Source organism: Pleurodeles waltl, chromosome 1_1 (genome assembly GCF_031143425.1).
Source record: "Pleurodeles waltl isolate 20211129_DDA chromosome 1_1, aPleWal1.hap1.20221129, whole genome shotgun sequence".
Taxonomy (NCBI): domain Eukaryota; kingdom Metazoa; phylum Chordata; class Amphibia; order Caudata; family Salamandridae; genus Pleurodeles; species Pleurodeles waltl.
Genome location: NC_090436.1, coordinates 548,206,058 through 548,222,024, shown reverse-complemented (window position 1 = coordinate 548,222,024; position 15,967 = coordinate 548,206,058).

Here is a 15,967-nt window from a genome sequence, read left to right as displayed (position 1 = left end):
GAAACTCCAAATATGGCCATGTAACCTGTCTAAGATTATGGAATTGTTCCCCCATTCCAAATCCGGTATTGGGGAACCAATTCCATGCATCTTGGGGGTTTCACTATGGACCCCAGTACTGCCAAACCAGCTCTCTGGAGTTTTCTCTGCAGCTACAGTTGCTGCCACCCCACAGACAGGGTTCTGCCCTCCTGGGGTTTGGGCAGCCCAGTCCCAGAAAGGCAGAACAAAGCATTTCCTCTGAGAGCAGGGTGTTATACCCTTTCTCTTTGGAAATAGGTGCTAAAGACTGCGAGGGGTAGCCTCTCCCAGCCTCTGGAAATGCTTTGAAAGGCATATATGGCGCCCTCCTTGCATAAGTGAGTCTACACCGGTTTAGGGAACCCCCAGTCCCTGCTCTGGGGCAAAACTGGACCAAGGAAAGCGGAGTGACCACTCCCCTGTCCATCACCACCCCAGGGGTGGTGCCCAGAGCTCCTCCATTGTGTCTCAAACCTATGCCATCTTGTATTCAGAGGTGTGGGGGCACTCTGGAGGCCTCTGAGTGACCAGTGCCAGCAGGTGACGTCAGACACCCCTCCTGATAGGTGCATACCTGACTAAGTGACCAATCCTCCTCTGAGGGCCATTTAGGGTCTCTCCAATGGGATTTTCCTCAGATTATGACTTGCAAGAATTCATCAGGGTTCCTCTGCACTTCTCTCTTTGACTTCTGCCGAAGGATCGACCGCTGACTGCTCCAGGACGCCTGCAAAACTGCAACAAAGTAGCCAGAAGACTACCAGTGTCATTGTTGCGCCTAATCCTGCCGGATTTCTCGACTGTTTCCTGGTGGTGCATGCTCTGAGGGCTGCCTGCCTTCACCCTGCACTGGAAGCCACAAAGAAATCTCCTGTGGGTCGACGGAATCTTCCCCCTGCTCTAGCAGGCACCAAACTTCAGCTTCACTGGTACTCTGGGTCCCCTCTCATACTGACGAGCGTGGCCCCTGGAACACAGGTGGTAGACCCAAGTAACCCAGACTGTCCAGTGGTCCAACTGTCTGAATTTGGAGGAGGTAAGTCCTTGCCTCCCCTCCCCAGACAGTAATCCTGTGCACCCTGTGATCTGCAGCTACAAGGGCTTCTGTGCACATTTCCAAGAAATCCTGCATGTACAGCAGAGCCTAGGTCCCCAGCACTCCGTCCTGCGATGCTCAGCTCCCTGAGTTGATCTCTGGTGTCGTGGGACCTCTCTTTGCAGTGTTAAGATGACTGCTGTGTTCAGACTTCTTGAACCCATGTTCAAGGAAATCTGCGGGTGCTTCCTTCCTGTCCGAGGGCTCTCTAAGTTGCTGAGTGCCCCCTCTGTCTCCTCTCCCAAATGGCGACATCCTGGTCCTTCCTGGGCCAGGGCAGCACCCTTTTTCTCCAACTGCGACTTTTGCAGGTAGAAAGGCTTGTTTGTGATATTTTGCCAAGAAAACAACTCTGCATCCTCCAGCACACCATGAGACATCTTCTGCATGAAGAATAACTTCCTACCTCCTTTCGTTGTTGTAAAACCGGCAGCTTCTTCCAACCAAAGGCAGACATTTTGCACCTTCATCCGGGGTTTAGTGGGCTCCTGCCCACCCTGGACACTTTAGAGACTCTTGGACGTGGTCCCCTTCCTTTGCAGGTCTTCAGGTCCAGGAATCCATCCTCAGTGCTTTGCAGTCTGTTGTGGTCCTTGCAAAGTCCTTTATCATGACTTTAGTCCGTTTTTGGGGAAAAAGTAGTACTTTACTCCTAATTTCCAGGGTCTTGGGGTGGGGTCTCCTTTACACCCTTAGTGTTTTCTTACACTCCCAGTGACCCTCTACACACTACACTTGCCTAGGGGTACATTTGTGGTTCGCATTCCACTTTCTTAGTATATGGTTTGTGTTGCCCCTAGGCCTTTTGCATCCTATTGTGTTTTACAGTGTTTGCACTACTTTCTGACTGTTTTACTTACCTGATTTGGTTAGTTGTGTATATTTTGTGTATGTTAATTACCTCCTAAGGGAGTATATCCTCTGAGATATTTTTGGCACATTCTCACTAAAATAAAGTAACTTTATTTTCAGTAACTATGAGTATTGTCTTTCTTATGGCATAGTACCTTGTTTGAAAGGGGAGACTCTCCCCTTTCAGAGGAGGCCTTCCTGAACCAGTTTTCTGGCCCTCAATTGCAGGAAATCCCACTAGACACCAGGGATTTCACTTGGGGAGGGTGGCCCCCTTGGGAAAAAGGCTGCATATTTCTTTCTTAAAGGTAGGTTTACCCCTGGGAGGCCCAATCACGCCTGATCGAGCCCCCCAGAGGTGTAACATTTTTTAAAAAAAAATTAAAAAACAAAATGAAATTGACAGGGAGTTGTCCGTGAGCAGGGAGACCCCCCGTGGGGGCAATCATTTATTTTATCAACTGTATGGTTTCCCTGGGGGCCACTTTAGATATATATATCAATATATCTATGTTGATATATCTATCTATATATAGATGTATCTATCTATATAGATAGATATATCTATATATAGACAGATATATCTACATATAGATATGCATATATATATATATATATATATATATAGATATGTCTGTAGATAGATCTATCTATCTATATATATATATATATATATATATATATATATATATATATATATATAGAGAGAGAGAGAGAGAGATCACTTTTGTCAACATGTGTGGTTTCCCTGGGGGCTGCGACCGGCCCCCAGGAAAACCACACCTGCATATAAAAGTGATCTCTTTACATATATATATATATATATATATATATATATATATATATATATATATATATATATATATATATATATGTATGTATCTCTATATATATGTATGTATCTCTATATATATGTATATATATATATGAATATATATAGATTTATATATATGTATACATATATATATATATTCGCCACCAATTCTCTTGCAGTTGCAGCTTGCGTCTTCAAAGCTATGCACATACTTCAACTGACGCTTTTCAACTGTAGCTTTTAGGCAGTGTCAGAGAGTCCTGATCCTCGGGTTGTGCCTGTTCCCAATAGGTCCACCTCTTGGCAGCTCCAAACTCTACTAGCCGTTATAGCACAGAGTTAAAGAATGGCCAAGTGGGGGAAGGGGTTTTAGGTTGGGAACAGCGTGGAAGGAGACCTGTGGAAGGAAAAGTTAAGAACACAATAATCAGATTATACACTTTGACTTTCATAAGCTTTGTTCAGGATAGCTATGGACTGATAACATGAATGATCAAGAGCCTTCATATATCATAACCTTATTAGCTCTGAGTACCTGGAAAATAAATAAGGATTATGCAAGCTTTCATATGAACATTTCTTTAGAATACAATCTGAGACTCTGAACCTTGAACTACTTCAAGTTATTCTTTGAATAAAGACTACCTAATAACAGTGATCAATAAACACATTAGTTTTCAGGAATACTCTGCGTTAGGTTCATGAATGATACTGTAAAGGCACACTATAACAGTATTCAATGAACACATTGGTTTTCAGGAATAAACTGTGATAAACTCATGAATGATACTGCAAGGACACACTTTGTCTAGATCTTCAAGATTCAATTGCTTAAGAATTATTATAAATTTGAAATATCAAACTGTGCATCAAGATTTCAATGTCTAGAAATGATCGTGCTTTCCGCCGATCTGAAACACAAGGTTTAAATGTCAAGAATGACTTTCACACTCTGCCATTGATTCAACCATCAGGATCCAAACGTCAAAATACGATTGTGCACTCTGCTGATCTGAGTTTTAAGTTTCAATTGCCAAAAATGAATCGCGCACACTGCTGCCGATTCGATCACCAAAGTTCAAATGTCAAAACATGATTGCACACACTGCCGATCTGAACTACAAGCGTTAAATGCCAAGAATGAATCGCGCACACTGCTGCCGATTCCACCACCAAGGTTTAAATGCCAGGATACAATTGCGCACTCTGCCGATCCGAACTGTGAAAGTTAAATGCCAAGAATAAATCGCGCACACTGCTGCTGATTTAACCATCAAGGTTTAAATGCCAGGATACGATCGAGCACACTGCCGATCCGAGCTGTGAAAGTTAAATGCCAAGAATGAATCGCACACACTGTTGGCGATTCAACCACCAAAGTTTAAATGCCAGGATACGATCGCGCACTCTGCCGATCCGAACTGTGAAAGTTAAATGCAAAGAATGAATCGCGTACACTGCTGCCGATTGAACCATCAAGGTTTAAATGCCAGGATATGATTGCTTAAATTGCCGATCCGAACTGTGAAAATTAAATGCCAAGAATGAATCATGTACACTGTTACCGATTCAACCATCAAGGTTTAAATGCCAAAATACGATTGCGCTCACTGCCAATCCGAACTGCAAGAGCTAAGTGCCAAGAAAAACATTGCACCCACGATGTAACCAAAAGGCTCAAAAACTCGAATATTTCTGGAAACAGATTTGGGGGCCTAACCTGACCTCCGTCTTACCGCCCTGCTTGAAGATTACCAAGGGAATGAAGTCAAGGCCTGGAAATCCTAGTTAGGCCTTCGGAACAGGAGCTCAGGAAAATGCTGCTGCTCTGCACCGGGACCTCTGAATAGTGAGCACGTGGAGCTGGGCTGGGTCCCTTAAATAGACCCAGACCCCACCCACGTGCCACACCCAGCCAGGCTGCAGGAAGGGATTCTAGAAAGGCTCAGAATAGGGACCGCGCCCTAACCACACCTTGTAATACTGCAGCAAAGCCCTGAAAATGAGTAATACATTGCAAACAGCATTAATGATGTTTCAACATGAATCTCTGCAATGCAAAAGGTTAACATACTGCATTAATACATAATGCACGAATTATTACATTTCACAAGAGTTAGTTTATTGCATTATGTCACCCGTAGAGCGCTCACTGTCCTGATGTTGACAGGCAGCAATAAAAAAGTCAAGTACCTCTTGTGATTATGTTTCTGCTGGAAAAGGATCTGACTTTTGTCTGGAGGCAGTTTTGATGCCATATAGTAGAGCAGAAGGTTTATATGCCCACTGCAAGGATCAAAACTGTATTATATGTGAATAGGTGAGTGGATTAGTAAAGCCAGCCATTACCTGCGCTATAATGCAAATGACATGAATGTGAGAGGAGGGCTATGGAGAGATGAAATGCACTTTTTCTGGGTGGTAGTAAGGGAATCGGAGGAGGAGGTAATGGGAGTGGGGAACCAATAATGATTGTTAAACTGGGCGCTAGAGACGCTAAAGTCTGTGACAATTGGTAAGGACAAGGTGATGTAATAGTGTGTCTTTTTATTTTTTTGAGTGTCTTGAGAGAACATGCTGATTGAGGGAAGAAGGGAAGGTAAGGTGACCTCTACTTTTGCAGGTATCACACACACACCCACCAGCAATTTTGTGACTGTCTGCATAGGCTAGTGTTTTAGAGCGACAGTTTAGCCAGTAGCAGAGATGGAATCTCGCTGGATGACTGCTGCTCAAGCCCTAACTTGAGTTATAGAGGACAGCTCTGACATAGGATCAGAGACTGAGACAGCAGATACTGAGACAGCATCTGAGGCATAGGACAATGGCGCAGACTCTGGGAGTGATTTTTCAGTCGTCGGAGTCCCATTCGATAACTCCTCTTCCAGTGATTATGAGGGAGGTGATGAGGACAGTTCTGCTGTCCCTTCGCAAGCACAGTCTATGCAGCGGGATAATAGAGGGTTAGCCCACCCCAGAGAGCAGGTGCATGCGGCAGCAAGCACAGAGAGAATGCTCTCTTGGGAGCGCCCCAAATTAGTTCAGCCCCAAATTCCACCACCCAAATCGTAATGTGGATACTTAAAAATTATCTCTCACAAAACAACCTGGTTTTGTAAGGCAGGCACCTTCGTTTTTGGCCCTGGACTCGGCCATATAGGGAAACCTACCAAACCCAGACAGTTCTGGAAAGTAGTCATCAGGGGGAGTCACAGAGGTGTGACTTGTGTGGATTCCCCAAAGTTTTCTTACCAAGAATACCCTGCAAGGCTGAAGTGTTGAAAAAAAACTCAATTTTTTCTTGCATTTCACACAAACTACAGGAATATGCTGGGATCCACAAAATTCCTACCAACCAGTGCTTTATGTGATCTATTCCTGTCACAGGCACTAGGCTTACCCACACAAGTGAGGTACAATTTTTATTGTGAGACTTAGGGGAATGCTGGGTGGAAGAAAGTTTGTGGCTCCTCTCAGATTCCAGAACTCTGCAGCACCGAAATGTGAGGGAAAAGTGTTTTATTTGTCAAAATGTGGGGTTTGCAAAGGATTCTGGGTAACAGAACCTGGTGAGAGCCCCACAGGTCACCCTTATGCCCATTTTCGAAATATAAAGGTTTCCTTGATACCTATTTGTCAGTCTTTATATTTCACCAAATGAATTGTTGTATACTAGGTATACTATAAAAACCCATATCAAGGTACAGCTGATTTATTGGCTATAGGTACCGAGTGTTCTTGATGAACCTACAGGCCCTATATATCCCTGCAACCAGAAGAGTCCAGCAGACGTAATGGTATATTGCTTTTGAAATTTTGACTTCGCAGGAATATGTTAGAGTAAAACATGGAGAAAAATTCTTATTTTTTTCAGCTCAATTTCAATATATGTTTATTTTAGCTGTTACTTTCTGTATGAAAACCTTGAAGGATCTACACACATGATGCCTTGCTGAATTCAAAATGTTGTCTACTTTTCAGAAATGTTTAGCTGTCTGGGATTCAGCATTGGTTTCACACCCATTTCTGTCACTAACTGGAAGGAGGCTGAAAGCACAAAAAGTAGTAAAAATGTGGTATGTCCCAGTAAAATGCCAAACTTGTGTTAAAAAATGTGGTTTTCTGATTCAAGTCCACCTGTTCCTGAAAGCTGGGAAGATGGTGATTTTAGCACCACAAACTCTTTGTTGATGCCACTTTCAGGGGGAAAACCAGAATCTTTCTTCTACAGCCCTTTTTTCCCATTTTTCAGAAAAAAACAAAATTTTCGCTATATTTTGGTTAATTTCTTGGCCTTCTCTAGGGGAACCCATAAACCCTGGGTACCTTTAGAATCCCTAGGATGTTGGAAAAGAAGGATGAAAATTTGCCGTGGAAAGCTTATGTGGGCAAAAGGTTATGAAGGCCTACGTGCAAACTACCCAAAATAGACAAAAAAGGGGTCAGCACTTGGGGGAGGGGGGTAAGGCCCAGCAGCTAAGGAGTTAAGTTTCCTGCCGAATTGGCTACCAAAAGTGGGGGCTTGTCTGGGGGATGGGCATCTCCACTAGATGGAGTGCCCTGGGGCACTGTAACACAAGGCCTGAGCCTTTGAGGCTTACTGCCCGGTGTTGCAGTTCCTGCAAAGGGGAGGTGTGAAGCAGCTCCACCAAGAGCAGGCTTTGTTCCTGGCCTCAGAGAGCACAAAGGCCTTCACCCCATGGGGTCAGACACTCATCTGTTAGCGGGAGGCTGGCACAAACCAGTCAGTCCTACACTACAGGATTGGGTAAAATACAGGTGGCATCTCTAAGATGCCCTCTGTGTGCATTTTTTTAATAAATCCCACACTGGCATCAGTGTGAGTTTATTGTGCTGAGAAGTTTGATACCAAACGCCCCAGCGCTCTGTGAAGCAATTATGGAACTGTGGAGTTAGTAATGACAAAGTTTCAGACCATATACTTAAAATGGCCACACTGCACTTACAATGTATAAGATTGAACTTAGACACTGTAGGGCTATATTGCTCATGCTGATAGGCCCTCCCCTGTGGTATAGTGCACCCTGCTTTAGGGCTGTAAGGCCTGCTAGAGGGGTGATTTACCTATGCCACATGAAGTGTTTTGTGAGCATGGCACCCGGAGGGGAATGCCATGTCAACTTTGCTTTTTTCTCCCCACCAACACACAACCTGCAATGGCAGTGTGCATGTGTTAGGTGACGGGTCCCTTGGGGTGGCACAACACATGTTGCAGCCCTTAGGGACCCTCCCTGGTCACAGGGCCCTTGGTACCACTGGTACCTTTTACAAGGGACTTATCTGCGTGCCAGAGGTGTGCCAATTGTGGAAACAATGGTACATTTTCAAGGAAAGAACACTGGTGCTGGGGCCTGGTTAGCAGGATCCCAGCATACTCTCAGTCAAGTCAGCATCAATATCAGGCAAAACGTAAGGGGGTAACTGCAACAAGTACCAGTTTCCTACACAAGCCCCCCCCCCCTCAGCTCAAAGGCCAGGAGACTCAGCCAAACCTGGGAGAGTCTTCCTAGTCTGTCAGGCAAGGAAGAGTAGGGAAACAGGTTGTTGGCTGCAGGGCCTACTCTGCCTTACATCCTCCTGTCTAGGTCATTCCCTCTTGGGAATTGACCTACCTCAACAGTGATAGGACCCAATCTGAATTGCTTCTTGTCTGTGGTTTTTAGTGTCTTCACCTATCCTTTTTCTCTTGGGGCTAGAGGTATCCTCCCCTGTTAAGCCTATCTTAGCTAGGGCCACCCCCAGCTTAGCCAAAGTGGTTACCCACAGGTGGAGTAACTCCACCATGACCAACGGGGTCAGGGGACCTCTCTGCTATTTGGAATGGGGTCACACCACCATGCCAAGGACAGTGCTGCCATAAAGGCTAACACCCAGCAGAGGCCACTGACAGCGGTCAATGCCCAGACCCACACCTTTAGCTCTTCGCCAACAAGGGAAGGGGCTAAGTTACAGGCTTCTTTGGTTTCAGGGTGCCTGTCTGCTCTGGTAGAGTCATTTCAAAGGAGACAATCAAGCGGGAGGTCTGTACTGACTACTACCCTTCTCCAGCTAAAAGCCCCACCCACTTCTAGAGGCACTAAAGCCACAGGCCTATTAGTGACCTTGTCTGGGCTAACCCTTACTCTGGCAGTCTCACCTGGGATTTACTGGTTTGAGAGCAGCAGCCTGTCATGCACAATATTGTGACTGGCAGAAGTGTCTCTCAGGGCATTGGCAGGGATTCCATTCAGCAGTAGGTGGTAGAAGTGGCTACTTCCCTCTGGAATCTCCAACTTACCTGTTGGGCCCATTTTCCATTTGAAGGCTATGAGGATCTCCTCATCTGAGGAATCATCCCCAATGTTTACACTGGTCACTCATGGGGTTTTGCTTGGGGGTTTGTTTTTGGGACAAGAAGTGTCCGTGGTGTAGTGCCCTGTCTGTCTATAGTTGTGGCACCAGGCCTTAGTGGTATCCCAGTTTTTACCCTGGTTCCCACTTTTGTTTTGGGATATGTCTTGGGGCCCACCTACCTGGATAGATTTTTGGGGGCCTAGTGAGGAATCTTTTTCTTTATTTCTAGGAGTGCCACCCACTTTCTCCAGGGGAGGCTTTGTAACCCCTTTCTTTTGGTCACCCCGAGTGAAAGTCTTGGTTACCGTAGTCTTGACCCAGTGGTCTGCCTTCTTTCCCAATTCTTGGGTAGAAATTGGACCTAGGTCTACCAGATATTCATGCAACTTTTCATTGGAGCAGTTACTTCACATGTGTTCTATCATAAACAAGCTATAAAGCCCATCATAGTCATGCACTTCATTTCCAGTTACTCAACCTTCCAGTATTTTCACTGAGTAGTCTACAAAATCAACCCAGGACTTGCTTGAGGTTTTGTGAGCCCCCCTGAACCTAATTCTATACTTCTCAGTGGTGAATCCAAAGCCCTCAATCAGGGTAGCCTTCAGGATTCAGCCTCTGCACCAGTGAGTGTGAGGAGCCTATCCCTACACTTACCAGTAAACAGTTCCCAAAGGAGTGCTCCCGAATGAGACTTTTTTAATCTTCTGATTCCACAGACCCTCTCAAAGGCTATGAACCACTTTCATTATGTCATCACCATCCTCATATTTGGGGACAATCCCTTTGGGGATTTTAGGGCTATCAGAATTTTCTCTGTCCCTAGTTCTTATGTTGCTGCCACCATTAATGGATGCTAACCCCAGTTCTGTTTTCTCCCTTTCTATAGCCAGGAGCTGTTTCTCCAATGCTAATCTTTTGTCCATCCTTGCTAAAGGGATGTCCTCTTCATTGAGTCTGCCCTCAATGTTCACAGAGGAACTGGACTCCCCTGTTGAAGATCCAGATTCTATGAGTACTATCTTTGGAGGCAGGGATCTTGGAACCCTGGTCTCCCTAGTTAGGTTAGGAGGGGGGAGATCATCCTCCTGATCCCTAACTTCTTCCCCATCTGAGGGGAGGTCTTCCTCCTCAGTAGGGTGGTCCCTTGCATACTCTGCCACGAGCTCCTGGAGCTTGACCTTGGTAGGGTTGGAACCTGTTTTGTTTTTCTTGAGGCTGCAAAGATTCCTTAACTCTCTCATCCCAAGATGGAAGTAAGGGGCACCATGTCCTCCGAGCTACTCATTTTGTTACTAGAGTTGGAGATTACTTTTAGAACTAAAACTACTTCTAGTTATGAAATCTCTAACTTACAATAACTTTTAAATCTAAAAAACAGATACTAAGGGGACTTAACCAAGGCCTTAGCAGGACTTTTACAAATTTAGAAAAAAAATGTCAAATTCAAAAATCTGTTTTTCTAAAGGCAATTTTGGAATTTAGTTGTGTGATCAGGCATTGGCTGAGTAGTCCAGCAAATGCAAAGTCATAGAACCCACTGCTGATCCACCAATGTAGGAATCTGGCTCTGTATATACTACATTAAAGTGATATGTAGTGTGCACAGATTCCAGGGGTTCTCCAGAGGCTTAACAGATGTTGATGTAGATAATACTAATGGTCTCTTTTGTGGTGTTGTGGTCAAGCAGTTAGGCTTATCAGAGGGTAGTGCAAAGCATTTGTTGTACACACAGAGAAAATAGAAGAAGCACACACTCAATGACAACTCCAGACCAATTGTTTTTATATATCAAAAAATATATTTTCTTAATTTATTTTTAGAACCACAAGATTCAAGTAGCAGGTAAGTACCTTACAAGTTTAGTATTTCACACAGGCATCAACAGTACTTTGTTTGAAATAGGTAAGTAATACAGTTAATAAATGACTGGCAATAATCTGTTTTAAAAATAGACACAGTACAACTTTCAGAAATAGTTCCTGGGGGAAGAAATGTTAGGTCATTTTACAGGTAAGTACAACACTTACAGTTTCATTCTCCAGGTTTTAGGAAGTCCACTGGTTGGGGTTCAAGTTAACCCCAAACATCTACCACCAGCAACACGGGCCAGTCCGGTGCAGAGGTCAAAGTTGAGAAAATTTAACGTGGGTTCCTATTGAGACAGGGGGTACTCAGAATCAAGCCTACCTGCAGGTAAATACCCGTGGCTCGGAAGGCAGACCAGGGGGGATTAGAAGAGCACTGAAGGAGCCACAACTAGGCACCAAACACACACCCTCAGCGGTACAGGGGCAGCCCGGTGCAGGGTGCAAACACGACATCGGGTTTTCAATGCTGGTCTATGAGGAGAGCCAGGGGTTCACTCAGAGGCTGCAGGCGAGGTCCAGCGGGGGTGTCTCGGGCTCACCACCGGTCGGACAGGTAGGAGGGCCATCTGCTGAACGTAGAGGCACTGGGGGTCGGGTTCTCCAAGGCCTGGGGGCTGCAGTTGCAGTGTGCCTTTAGGCGTCAGATATCTTTGTCCCGAGCTTTGCGGTCAGGGCGTCTTCGGGATTCCCTCTGCAGGAGTTGTCGTGGAGGGGTACTCCACGACAATGCCTGCAATTGCTCGCACCCTCTCTTGCTGGGTGGACCACCTGGACACGGGCCCTGGGCATCAGTTGCACAGGGGTCAAGTCTCACTTATCCTGAGTGAGGTGGAAGTACTTAGTTGTTGGTTTTCTTTAGACAGAGCCGGTGTCCTCTGGAGTTCTTGGTCCTTTAGGGTGTAGGGCAGTCCTCTGGAGTTGGGCAGCGGTCGCAGGTCCAGCTGGACACGTCGCTGGTCTTTTGCAGGTTCTTTGAAGCAGGAGACAGTCTGGTAGGGCTTGGGCCAAAGCAGTTGTTGTCTTCTTCCTTCTCTGCTGGGGGTTTGAGCTTAGCAGTACTTCTTCTTCTCGTAGGTCACCAGGAATCTGGTGAGTTGGGTTCATGGAAGCCCTTAAGTACAAGATTTAGGGGCATTGCAGGGGTCAGAGATCAGCAGCCAATGGCTACTGTCCATGAGGAAGGCTACACCACACTTGTGTCCACTCCCTTTGGGGAGGGGGGCACATTCCTATCCCTATTGGTCCCTGTCCTCCAAATAAAGATGGTGGATTCTGCAGGGAGTGGTCACTTCAGCGTTGGACACCTTAGGGGTGGTCCCAGCTGAAGTGGTCACTCCTTGTTTTTCTTAAGTTTCTCACTGAACTTGTCTCCAAAAGTTGGGGCTTGTCCGGGGGGCAGGCATCTCCACTAGCTGGTGTGCCCTGGGGCACTGTAACACGAGTCTTGAGCCTTTGAGGCTCACTGCCAGGTGTTACAGTTCCTGCAGGGAGGAGGTGTGAAGCACCTCCACCAAGAGCAGGCTTTGTTTCTGCTGCAGAGAACACAAAGGCCATCACCCCATGGGGTCAGAAACTCATCTGCTAAGGGCAGGCTGGCACAGACCAGTCAGTCCTACGCTACAAGATTTGGTAAAATACAGGGGACATCTCTAAGATGCCCTCTGTGTGCATTTCTTTAAAATAACTACCACAATGGCATCATTAGGGGTTTACTTGCTGAGAAGTTTGATACCAAACTTCACAGTATTCAGTGGAGCCATTATGGACCTGTGGAGTTCGTTATGACAAACTCCCAGACCATATACTTAATATGGCCACACTGCACTTACAATGTCTATGAATGGACTTACACACTGTAGGGGCATATTGTTCATGCAGCTATGCACTCACCCGTGGTATAATGCTCCCTTCCTTAGGGCTATAAGGCCTGCTTGAGGGGTGACTTACCTATGCCACAGGCAGTGTTTTGGGGGCATGGCACCCTGAGGGGGATGCCATGTTGACCTTGCCTTTTTCTCCCCACCAACACACACAATCTGCAATGGCAGTGTGCATGTGTTAGGTGTGGGATCCCTTAGGGTGGTACAACACATGCTGCAGCCCTTAGGGACCCTCCTTGGTCACAGGGTCCTTGGTACCACTGGCACCTTTTACAAGGGACTTATCTGTGTGCCAATTGTGGAAACAATGGTACATTTTTAGGGAAAGAACACTGGTGCTGGGGCCTGGTTAGCAGGATCCCAGCACACTCTGTCAAGTCAACATCAATATCAGACAAAAAGTGGGGGGGTAACTGCAACAAGCACCAGTTTCCTACACCTACGCTAGCAGTGAAGACCTGAAATGAACGAATGCCAGGAATTACATGATCCAGGCCAAAGCTTTACCCTGCAGCCCCAGTGTCCTCAGCCTTTCCAAGGGGATGGTGTGGGACACAGTATTGAGGGACGCGCTGAGATCTAACAATCAATCAATCAGGGAATTTGTAAAGTGCACTGCTCACCTGTGAGGGTCTCAAGGCGCTGAGCGGGGGAAGAGGGAGACTGCTACTGTTTGAACAGCCAAGTCTTGAGAAGTCTCCTGAAGGTAAGGAGGTCCTTGGTCTGACGCAGGTGGGTGGGAAGAGAGTTCCATGTCTTGGCGGCGAGATGCAAGAATGATCTGTAACCGATGGTTGTTCTGCGGATGCGTGGGACGGTGGCGAGGGCAAGGTTGGCGAAGCGGAGCTGTGGGGTCGGGGTGTAGAAGGAGAGTCGTCTGTTGAGGTATTCTGGTCCAGTGTTGTGCAGTGCCATGTGAGAGTGGGTGAGGAGTTTGAAGGTGATTCTCTTGTTGCCGGGGAGCCAATGCAGGTCTCTCAGATGTCCTGTGATATGGCAGTGGCCGGGGATGTCCAGGATGAGGTGTGGAGAGGCATTCTGGACAAGATCAGCTTGGCTGTAATGCCCTCATCCAGTAGCCGTCTCAGGTGTTTTGTAACTTTTAAGAAGGTGGATTTGGTGCTGTGCCCTTCCCTAAAGCCCAACTGCTACAGATGGAAAACATTTTGGATTTCAACAAAGGTGGTAAGTTGTGAGTTTATGTGATTTTCCAAAATGTAGTAACATATGTGCAGCATAGAGATCGGTCTAAAATTAGACCAGCTGGTGGGATCGAGGTTAGGCCTCTTTTAAAGTTGCAGGACCCTGGCGTGTTTCCAAGCTAGCAGGATAAATCCCTCACGCAATGAACAATTGAGAAAATCAACTCCAATTTGAAGTAGATCCGGGTCCAAAAGATTAAGGCCTCATTATGACATTGGCGGGAAATTCCACTTACTGCCATGCTGACTGCTGCCAACATACCGCTGCCGCAGCGGATTATCGCCACCCACATTATGTCCCACACATAGCAATCTGTTACTATACAGCCACACACACAAGTCAGCGAGCCCAAAGGTCAGTGATAAACTGGTGGTACCAAAACCCACACCGTTACACAAACAGAACTACGCCCACAGCATTATGACCCACGAATCGCTGCGGCGGACATTCAATGGGGCTAAACCATTGGCGGTACATACCGCTGCGCTCAAAATACACACAGACACATACAAAACAACAACACATGGGAAAATTCTAACTACACACACTTGACACATACACACACCACACCCACACATCACTATAAAACACACACATTACCCACAACCCTTTACCATTACAAACAAGTGCGACAAGAGAGATAGCAAAACCACAGACAAGACCACAGGCACACACCACCATTACCTATACACCATCCACACACCCCACATCACACACCCCAACACAGCACCCCACACACCTTCACCCACACCAATCACAATACACCCATGGCACTGCAACGACACCCCAGGTTCTCAGAGGAGGAGCTAAGGGTCATAGTGGAGGAAATCATCTGGGTAGAGCCACAGCTATTCGGATCACAGGTGCAGCAGACGTCCATTGCAAGGAAGATGGAGCTATGGCGGAGAGTCATGGACAGGTTCAACGCCGTGGGACAGCACCCCAGAACAAGAGATGACATTAGGAAGAGGTGGAACGACCTACGGGGGAAGGTACGTTCCACAGCACCAAGACACCAAATAGTTGTACAGAGGCCTGGCGGTGGACCCCCACCTCCTCCCCCACAACTAACAACATGGGAGGAGCAAGTCTTGACAATCATGCATCCTGAGGCCTGGAAGGAGTAGGAGGAGGACTGGACTCTGGTAAGTCAAATCTCTATTACTATCACCCCCCTGCCTGCATGTCATCACAAACCCCCACCCCTACCCTCACTTCCATCACTCCTCCACCTCACACACACCCCACCATCACAACCCACTCATCCCAATACCAAGCCCTGCATGCAACACCAATGCATAGACACCCCTCACAGACCTGCATGGACACCCATCACTAAAGCATGTACATTAGAGAGAGTCACCTAGCCCACAAAATCACTACTCACACAAGGCAAAGCTGCCAGGGCAATAACAACCATACAGGGCAACACACCCATGCACAAGATGACACACATAGAAACAATAACACTGCATTTACAAACCCACAGGTCCCCCATCCAACGTCAAAAGAGAGGAGGTGCCAGCAACTTCCAGTCCACCCCCAGAAGAGGCCCACAGTGATGACAGCAGCTCTGGAAGCCTGGATCTGGATGACCAACCTGGCCCATCAGGGATCTCCGGACAGTCGATAACCCAGACACAGTCCCATACCACCATAGAGCCTCCCCATCAGGAAACACCACCACAATACCCACCCAGCGGGCCCATACCTCTGTCTCCAGGACACGTCAATCAGCATTGTGTCCACCACTACAGGGACCGCAGGCCACCCCACAAACACAGGACGATCAGGGACCTGGGGTCAATGGCAGTGGGCACATGGTTCAGGGGACAAAGGCACAGGACAACAGGGAAGCGGGAGGACTGCTGTGCG